The following is a 10,917-nucleotide window of genomic DNA, read 5'->3' as shown; positions in this document are numbered from 1 at the left end:
TATGCACTCTATTCTTGCTATTGGGGAGGTTATTGTGCTTGAATCATCTGAGGAGAAGTCCTCTTTCTTTTATTCTTTCCCTTCCTTTTATGAGGGTGATAATATCCAACTGGGTGATCAAGCTAGTATACTATCTTTGGCTTGATAGGAGACTGGGCTGCAAAGGTAGGAATTGTTACTTTCTTCCCTCTACCTCTTTTTGGGTAGGCATGTGCATGGAAGATCACTATGTTAGGAATTGGATCAAGTGGAAAAGTTTTCTTTATCCAATCCTTCATCATTCTGATGACATACCTCACTCAAATATTAATATCATCAACCTCCTCCCTAACAACCTCAGAATTCATAATTAGTCTTTCATCAATTTTGTCTATGTTAAACAGGGGGTCTAGTAACTCCTTTGAATCTTGTTGCCTTATCTCATTTGGGATGTTCAACTAGAGAGCCTTGTTTGCTAGATACAAAGTCATCCTACAATAGTCCCTTATGTGGACATCATAGTCATTTGTGGCATTCATCCAATGGTCTTTAACAACATCCTCATGATGGAAGTCCTTTCCTACCAGACTCTCCACTTTCCCAATATTGTCAAAATATGGCTGAGGAGAGTTGTACTCTTCAAGGTGATAATTCTCCCACTCTACTGGAAGGATGAAATATCCTACTTCCTCTTCACCTAATATGCTCCAATGACCAATGGTCATGCCTATCAAGGTCTCTCTTGCCTATTTATCTTTTCATAGACTAACTTAATTTTCTAGGAAATCTCCAATAGCACTAGTTTGTGACTTGGGTATCTTGGGAGCTTCTTAGGATTGATGGATGCACTAGCTACCCTAAGATATGTGAACGTTTTGAACTAGATGAAGTAGGCTCCAAGAACTATGACTTGTGCTTTGGCTTCATTGGATAACCTCTTCCCATAGTCTCCCTCAATGAATCAAATGATCACAAATATGAACACATCATTCATGATTCTATGTTCCTTGCTCTATGCTGAGAGTTTCTTCTTCACTAGTTGAGGGTAGACTATGTATAGCTAGGTATTGGGATCCTGCATATTGCCTCTTTTGTACAAACTAGGGTAGTTTTTCGCCCTTGTTGCAAGTAGGTATATCATGTAAGAAGTCATGTAAAACTTATTATTTCCCTTCACCATCCTCAGTTGCTCACACAAGTTTTCACTTAGTGTGGTGGCCTAGTCTAATGGTATCTTCACCTGTCTGATGGTCTTAATGAAGTTGACCATGAAAGTGTTGAGGTGGCCTATTGTAGGTAAGCCCATGATTCTTCTTAAGAGAATGATAGAGTATCTAATGTCTTCCTTCATATATCCTCAATTCATGTCTACTTTTCTTGTTATCCTACCCTGAGGAGGTTTCTTGATGAGGTAGGAGGATTGTATGATGCCAATCACATCTACTGGTGTTTCCTATACCATCTCTTAGCTATTTCATATGAGATCCTAATGAACTGGTCTACTCTCAAAAGATGAAAGACCATCTCAATGTTGTTGGGTCATAGATCCAATACAACATCTCTTGTGACGCTTTTGACAATCCTTTCTTTAGGAACAAAATGTTGTGCCAAGGCCATGATTAATTCTGTGAACAACACTGATATGGGATGTCATGCTACATTCACCAACTTGGAATGAATTAGTGAAGATATGACAGTTGATTTCTCTATGTGCTTATTGTAGATTCTTAGGAATTCCCCTAAATTTGTGTGTCCTAGGTCACCATCTTAGATTTTTGCATGGTCATCATTAAATCTTGACTTTGAGGGTACACCTTGGAATTGGAAACCTACTGGTTTGGGTGTTACTCTAGATGTGGATGCAATTTGATCACCTACACATCATAGGAAAAGGAAATGTTAGTCAAGCCAATGAAAAAATTTAGAAATAAAACATAAAAGCTAAAAATGAAATGCCCAATTTGGGCATTTTTATTTATTTATTTATTATTATTATTATTTATCTTTTTTAAAATAAATAAAAAATTAATATATTTTTAAAATTATATATAATTTTCTTTTAAATTTCTTTTTTAAAATGAGGGTGTAGGCTAGCCAAGGGCATGAGGCGTGTTCTAGGCATGATGGGTGCACCACAAGCATGAAAGCATATGATGTTGTATAGTGGAGGGTTGAGAGGCATCAGGCACATGGCGTGCACCACGAGTGCATGTGTTATGGGGAGGTTGCGATGGTGGGTTGTGCCATGTGTGGTGGTGTTTGTGGAAATTTCATGAGCGCAAGATGTTGGCACCACATGGGCACAAAGTGCCATGGCTTATGGTTTACTTCAGTGCTACTGGTGAAGAAAATGTTTGGCACTGCAAGTGCTATAAGTTTAGCACCACAAGGTCACACATGTTTGGTGCCATAGGCACTATGTGTCTGGTGCCACAGGCGCTGTGTATCTAGTGCCACAAATGCAAGTGTCACTGGTGTTGTATGTTTGACATGGTAGACATGACTGCGATGAGCACTGAGTACCAAGCACAATAGATATGAGATGCAACACACTGACCTTGTGCTATGACGAAGATCCAATGAGAAAGAAAAAGTGTTAAGTGTTAAAGGGGGTGGAGGGGTTTTATAACCCCCCATGCTAGGTGGAGTGCATGGCATGCTTCAGTGTGGGTGCGCCAACGCGCACTTCACCTGCACGCATGCACTTGTGCACATGAATGATTTTTTTTTTTTTTTTTGTAATTTTTATGTTTTCTCAATTTTTTAATTTTTTTGTCCTTTTCAATTTTTCAATTTTTTGTGGTTTTCTAATTTTTCATTCTTTTTGTTTTTTCTAATTTTTTTATTTTTTTGTGCTTTCTAGACTCTAACACTTTTGACTTCTAATATATTTTTTTGACTCTCCAACTGTGAGTTTGAGAGTTGGAAAAAAGAAGTAGGGTGTCCCCATTCCTAGTGAGGAATGGGGCTTTTGTTGTGAGACCACAATAGTTTCCTATTCCTCCATGATGCAATCTCATTAGACTTTGCCATGTAGGGAAGTTGTCTCTATTGAGCCTAGGCACTTCTCTCTTATACCCCTTGATCTTTATGCCTTTAGTACATTCAAACTAAATCAGTAGATGGCTTTGATACCATTTGCTAGAAATTCTTTAGAATAACTGAGAGGAGGGGTGAATCAGTTATTCAAGGTCCAAATGTCCCAATAAAACTTTTCACTTAGCCTAGTGAACCCATTTAACTATTCATGCATCCAAGCTTAAATATTCCAACTAGCAAGTTACTAATAAGTCAGCATGTAGCAATATGACATGAAAGATCAATGCACATAACACAGTGATTTATGTGGAAACCCAATTAGGGAAAAATCACTAGTAACATGCTACCTCTTTCTTAGTCTTCTGAAGTGATGGCTTGTGAAAGTGTGACCCAGTTAGAGGATTTCAATAACCCTGTTAGAAGTGAACCTGATTAAAGGACTTTAATTCATTCACATGGAATGCCACCCTATTAAAGGATTTCTCAAAGGTTGTTGAACCAACCTTAGTCCAAAGTATTTTTCCTCACCAATACAATTACTAGAGAGTATCAATAAGGGCTTTTGATTTGATATAACTTACAACATAACTTGCAGATTTTAGATCACAATTATGTTCTCAATTCTACTTGGCTTTCAATCTATGTAGCTCTAACATCTTGTTCACTCCTCAAGCTTCTATCTCCTTGAGTCTCATTGCTCATTGTGCTAATGTAGTCACTTTTGTGGGCACTTGGCGAAGAAAAGTCTCTGTACTCTATTCTTCCTTTTCTATGCCTTTTTGATACCACACACACTAGCCTTGACCACCTTGCTTCATGATCTGACATTCCTTAAGTAGGAATTTAGAATACTTTTTTTGCTCTAATTCCCCTTGCCTAAATTAGGGTTTGAATGGATTAGGTAAGATACAATGTATCTACACCTTATTTTGTTTCTTGTAGAAACTTCATATATAATCCACTTGTAATCAACTAAAAATGATTAACCTCAAATTCTATACCACCAACTCATCATCCTGATCTTCCATCTAGTTCACAAAATTCAAGATAACAAACTTGTCGGCTCAGATTTGGTGAATCTTGGAATTTTCAAATAATGTAGCAGCTCAACACTATTATGCTTCTGATGCTCAACACATATTGTGTTACTTGACATGTATTACATTTTCACTTAGAATCAACTACATTTTACTAATGCTTAGCACCTATTGCATTTTTCTCGACACTAACTATGTTACTTGACACACACTAGAATTTTCTTTTACTTAGCACTAACTAGTATGCTACTTGGCATGAACTAACTTTGCTCGACACCCACTATCAACTTTTGTTAAGCTTTGTAGATAGTCTTAGTTTACCTATTCTTCTAAAGCCTCTAAGTGTAGCCAACCATTTTTTTTTCAAGTATATCATCATTACATTATTTCACCATTGTCTTAATTGATCCTTGTATGCCATTACTTAACCATAACTCAACCTTTCTCTTAGGTGTTGTTGTTACATCTTATTGATTAAATCCTCCTCATTAATCAACTAAGTGATAGTACTTGCATCTTATAAGGAATTGTCTCTCCAACAAATAGTAGGTTTGTCATTAGTGACAAAACAATGATTGAAAACACTCTTCATCAACAATCTCTCTTTCTCAACAATGATCTTTTTAATTAGATTTCAACACACTCAACACACCAAGCATCAGTTGGATGTCATGTAAGATGAATTATATCTCTCATTTTACAATTTAAATCCCTATACAAAGATTAAACAAACAATGTTTGAAATGTCAAAGCTCTATTTTGTAAAGATAAGTACATATTTTGAAACATATTGTTGTTGATATCATGTTGAATTTGATATGTACTATCAAGGGTTCCCAAAGATGATAGAAGAAAGTGGTAGTTCTCAAAATTCTGAACATAAATGACCAAGCCAATTTATAACATCAATCTTAGATAACAAACAAGATGATCATGCACTATGTAAAATAGATTGTGTAAGAGGGACTTGTGAAACATGTGGTAAGCTAACTAAATTTACTTTGAGAGATGAAGATATTGATATAATGACAATAGTAATATCTAAGAGATATAAGTACATAAAGTCAGAAACAATAGTTGAAAAAGAATTAAAAATGTTGGAATGTGTACAGGATGAGATGCGTGTTGGAGAATTTATGTCAATTTTTTGTAAATTTATTCAACCATATATACATCATTATTTTTTACTAAGTGGCAAACATAACAGTTTGAAATACTAAGAGAAACTTTTCCACTCAAAACAATTTTATTTGTTGTTGAATTTGCAGAGAATTACTCTTTCATTTGTCAAGAAAAACTTCAAGAAGAATACTACTTTACCAAGAAAGATACTATTATGGTTCAGTTGTCTTATTGACATTCACAAATTGATTTGGATGGCATGAAAAGTACATATAAAGCATGAGTCATTAAAAAGAGTATCACTTATATATTAGTGATGACAAATAGCATGTACACATTTTGTGTAACATTGTTTTAAGACATTTTTTGAATATTTGAAGAAAGACATAAAAATAGGAAAAAAAATTGTACGGTTAGATGGATGTGCATAATAGTCTAAATCAACTAGACTATTTTATGCATTATATAAAACCATTGACAACTTAATATACCACACATTTCAAGTTGTTTTTTTAGAATGAACATGGAAAGGGTGAGCATGATGGTGTATGAGCTTGTATCAAATGTGCTTTAAGAAAGTACCAAATGGATTATAAATGATATCACATTAAAAATGTTAATGATGTAGTTGAGTGGTGAAAATGACATTTTATGATGCTAAAAAATGCAGATTACACATCATTAGAAGTGGATCGATTCATACAATTCATATTGTTTTGGGAGGTATCAAGTATAGGTTAATTTGAATATTTAAATTAAATTTGGAGCTATATTTAATATATTAGGTGATAACTAATATGCATGTAACAGTTAACTTGAATTTTTAAATGTATGTATGAACCTTATATTCAGGGGTTGATAGAGGATCAATGCATGAATAAAAGAGGGTAGAGAAGACATGATCTTTGCATTCAATTATAAGTACATGTAGTAATGTGTGGTCATTGTACACTAGAGAATACTATGATTTTGTCATGATTGCATTGATGAAAACTATGGTGGTTGCATTAATCAAGAACATAGATATGTGGATGAATGGACTTTGGTGCCACCATACACCATTAATACAAATGAGTCTTTGGATGAAAACTATAATGATATTCCATTTATTTCTAGTGATTATGACCATGTTTCAAGATTGATCAAATTTGGTATTTATGTATTTACATGTATTTATTTCATATTATTTTCATTTATTTAATATGCTAGGCCATAACTATTATACTCATGTACTTTGCGTAGGAAATATTTTTGTAGTTATTGCAGAATGCCACAATGTAGAAGGTGTTAGCTATTATTTATTGCATTTCGCAATGGAAAGAGAGAAGCTAACAAAGAATGAGATACATGATGGAATTATGTTTCCCATTGGTTTGTATATTTGAATCATGTTTACATAGTTTTGTATATTTAACATAAGTACAATTAATCTACATATGAGATGTTTTTTAAATGTGTATCAAAGTTCTTTTGATGTACAAGGAACATATTTGGAGAAAAAAAGAGTAATTAAAAATGGGTTTCCTATCACTAATTATCAATCTAACAATAAGTTTTATTATTATAGTAACCATGTTATTGCCACTAGTCTAACTCTTTATCCAGTCAAAGGACCTAGAATATGTAAGTGGAGACTCAATATTGATAACCACGAGAAAATATTAAATGTTATCTAACAATGAGATGAACCACTTCATATGAGCTAGAAGAAATTTGAAATTTGAAATTTGGTTGAACAATTTTAGACAATTTGAAATTAGGATTGTAACTAATTATTGAACTTTTACTATTTTATTACAACATGTAACTTCAGGGAATGAACTATATATTTTAGTCTTTCATGTTTTATGAAGAACAAATTAGAACATTGGGATTGAGGGGATGAAGTTAGGACATTTGTAGATTAAAGTGATGAACTGCTATATGTATTTAACTAATTATTTAAAGGGAATATAGGAATTATATAGCTAATTAGGTTTGAAACTTGCACAAATTAGGACATAAATTATATGTATAAATAACTTAAATTAAATTAAACATGTCTATTTAAGTCCTATGTACCTTATTTAAACTAATAAATGTAACTAATTTTAGAATATGTATTTTAAGAGGAATGAATTAGAATATTGTGCTAAAGGGGATGAAATTGGGGCATGTGTAGATTAAATGGATGAAATATATATATATATATATATATATATATATATATATATATATATATATATATATATAGTTATATACATATATGTATATATGTACATATATATGTATATATGTATATATGTACATATATACATATATATGTACATATATATACATATATATATATGTATATATGTACATATATACATATATATGTAGATTTATACATATATACATATATATGTACATATATACATATATGTATATATAAATACATATATGTATATATATACATACATATATATATATATATACATACATATATATATATATACATACATATATATATATATATATATGTATATATATGTACATATACATATATGTGTATATATATATATGTATGTATATATATACATATATGCATATATACATATATATATGTATGTATGTATGTATATATGTATATACATACATACATACATTATATATATATATATATATAAATATATATGTATATATAAATATATGTATGTATATATATATATGTATATGTACATATATATGTGTATGTACATATATGTGTGTGTGTGTATATATATATATCTTAAATTAAATCAAACATATGTATTTAAGTCCTACATACATTATTCAAATTAACATATATAACTAATTCTAGGTTTAAAATTAGAAACATGTATTTAATTAAAGGAAAAAATAAGAATCTATATTTCATAAGGAACAATTTATGAAACATTTGAATTAGTGGGGATAAGGACAAAAAGGCTAGCTCAAACCACAAGAAGACTAAGGGAGAAATGAAAGAGACCGGGGCCTAGGTGGACGAAACTAACAGCCTAAACCAAGAACATGTGGGCATGGAGATCCAGAGTGCCAACGAGGAAGCCAAAAATCTGCAGGATCCAAATAGTGAGAAATAATTGCTAGTGATCTAATTTTTTGCTTAGTACTATAGGTAGTTACATAGGGTTTGGACTTTATTTAATATTACTATTTCAAATATTATGTAAAAACTCTCAAGTTTCAGGATCCCTGTAAAACCTATTTATCTTAATCAAAAACATTTATGAAACATGAGATAATGAAACATTTATGAAATAAAGCTTCTTGTATATGCATACATTATACATGTTGAATATAACCAAATAGGATATATGTATATTAATTAGGTTTGAAACTTGTTCATGTACTTTAGGACCTACATACATTATATGTTATATCTATTGGAAATAACAATGGGAAAGTAAAATCTAAGGAGAGGAGGAGGGGGGGGAGGGGAGGTGGTGGGGGGGTGGGGGGGCATTGGGTTGAATCAACACTTCAAAACATTAACCCTAAAACATTTTCCACACATCCATCTCATAATTTAGCATATAAACTGAAATAGCTAACTACACATGTTCATCCATAACAAGAAATAGATAACATATAATACAATATTTTTTTTACGCATAAACCCTCCAATGAGAACATAAACCCAGGGTATGGATGACATCCAAAAATCTCCACTACTACAGATGTAAAGTGTAGCCAATTATGGTTACAATGAGTTTGATCATAAACTATGATCTACCTTGTGAGGGTTTTACCCTATTAAAGGCTTACAAAGACTATTAGGTCTCATCCTATTAAAGGATTTCAACACCCTACTAAAAGTGTGCTTTTTCAAAGGACTCAATCTTACAATATAGAAAGCACTCTATTAAGAGATTTACAAAAGTTTTTAAAGATTAGTCTATTAGGATATTTTCTCTACATCACCTATTAAAATGATTCAACACCATGGTCCTTCAGTTATCACTCTATTGCTAGATGTTAGATCTTCTCTAACTGATAAATTCTTAATCCTTCTGATAAGATATGTCTCCTCTATCCTTTATATGGTTTCCTCTATTCTTTGTAACTAATTCTACAATTTAAATCATTGTCAAAACCACCATAGCCACCATGAATGTTCTCTCTACACTTAGTATTCATCTACTTCCATGCATACAAACTCATTAAGGTTTTCCTCCTTAAGTAAACATAGGTGGGCTAGGGTTAGTTAAGAATCAACAGATATGATTGATCCATATTGCTACTTAAAGAAACCCTTAATTTGATTGGTTGCACGTACAACATAGGGATTCGCAATATACCTCCATAGATATCTTCTAGAATTGTAAAAAAAAATTTAAGTCATCCCAAAAATGGTTTACATAGAATTTTGTGCCATTACAAATAACTATGTCCAAAACTATTCACTCAACATCTAAAGGCTATGATGCTCAACCATTACTACATTCTTAATTTTGTAACTCATCTTATGAATGGCTCATCATAGACTATGTACTCGGCTCCTAAATCACTTACGATGTATAGTCTTCTTAGCTCATGAGTGACTTGGCACTAACTATTCACTCCACATGTATTGTCTAAGTATTGATGCTCAACTTGCTTTGATCACTTGGCTTGCACTAATTTCTTGGCTCACTATGATCACTTGATTTGCATTGAAATATTGATAGATAATGACTAAGTATTAATATATGGTCATGCATATACAATCCTTATTATGAGAATCACTCAGAAAATATATATCTCTAACTCGTCTCTCATTCAAAATTTCAAAATTTCAAAATTTTGCAAAACTTCTGACTAACTTTCATACCTTATTTCTCTATTACTCCATTACTCTACCTGAGTAAATGTTCCCTTTCTATATTTGAATCTGATACTCTTATTGACTAGATTTATTGTTCCTTGTTTCTACATTGTTAGTCCCCCTTACTCAAAACTTCACTATCCCTTTATCAACAAAAACTTCATAATCCCCCCTTTTTGAAACTTATGTCATGAGTGGTACATTTATACTATGTTTGTCTAAAAATGATTTATGGACCTCCATTATAATTTTTAGGGCTACATCCTAATTATTGTTGGCTACATCTAGACATTGATATTGAATGTCTAGCTAGGTAACAAGGTCATATAAGAAATCATGAGTTGAAAGTTGGTTATCTTTCTTCATTAATATCTCAGCATAGGCTAGTTCCTTATGCAATGCCTTCATGTGTGGGGTCAGCATAGATTAAATACTTTTGAAGGTAGGTATAATAGTAGCATCTTGTGCTTGCATTTTGACAAGCCTACTTGTGTGGATATTAACCTCTCAAAATGATCTTGACTTTGTCTAGGAGATAACTTAAGAGAAGTACTTTAGTCTATAAATCTCCTTGTAGTTGGTCAAAAACCCTCTAAACTTTTTATGTGAAAATATTCACATTACATAGCTTAGTGTAGAGAGAGAAAATATTCTCTAACACCTTCTTCACACTATTCATTTTGGTTGCTAAATCAACCTATATAAGTGCAATAGAACTAAATATCTTCTCAAGTACCTTTGAGTGAAATTTCCTTTCATACCATTCTAAAATTTTAACATTTGTGTCTAGGTCTTCATCATTTATTTTGTCAACAATAGTGACAAGTTTCTTAATTATGGGTTTGTCTTCATTCATCTCAAGGAGACTAAAAGAATCATAAAATATGTCTTTTATCTCATGCAAAAAATTCTTTTTCTTATAATCCCTTCTCA

The sequence above is a fragment of the Cupressus sempervirens genome, chromosome 3 (assembly GCF_028749045.1).
Source record: "Cupressus sempervirens isolate cs-2001-9-10 chromosome 3, ASM2874904v1, whole genome shotgun sequence".
Taxonomy (NCBI): domain Eukaryota; kingdom Viridiplantae; phylum Streptophyta; class Pinopsida; order Cupressales; family Cupressaceae; genus Cupressus; species Cupressus sempervirens.
The sequence above is the reverse complement of the archived record's forward strand: the minus strand, read 5'-3'. Positions refer to the sequence as shown.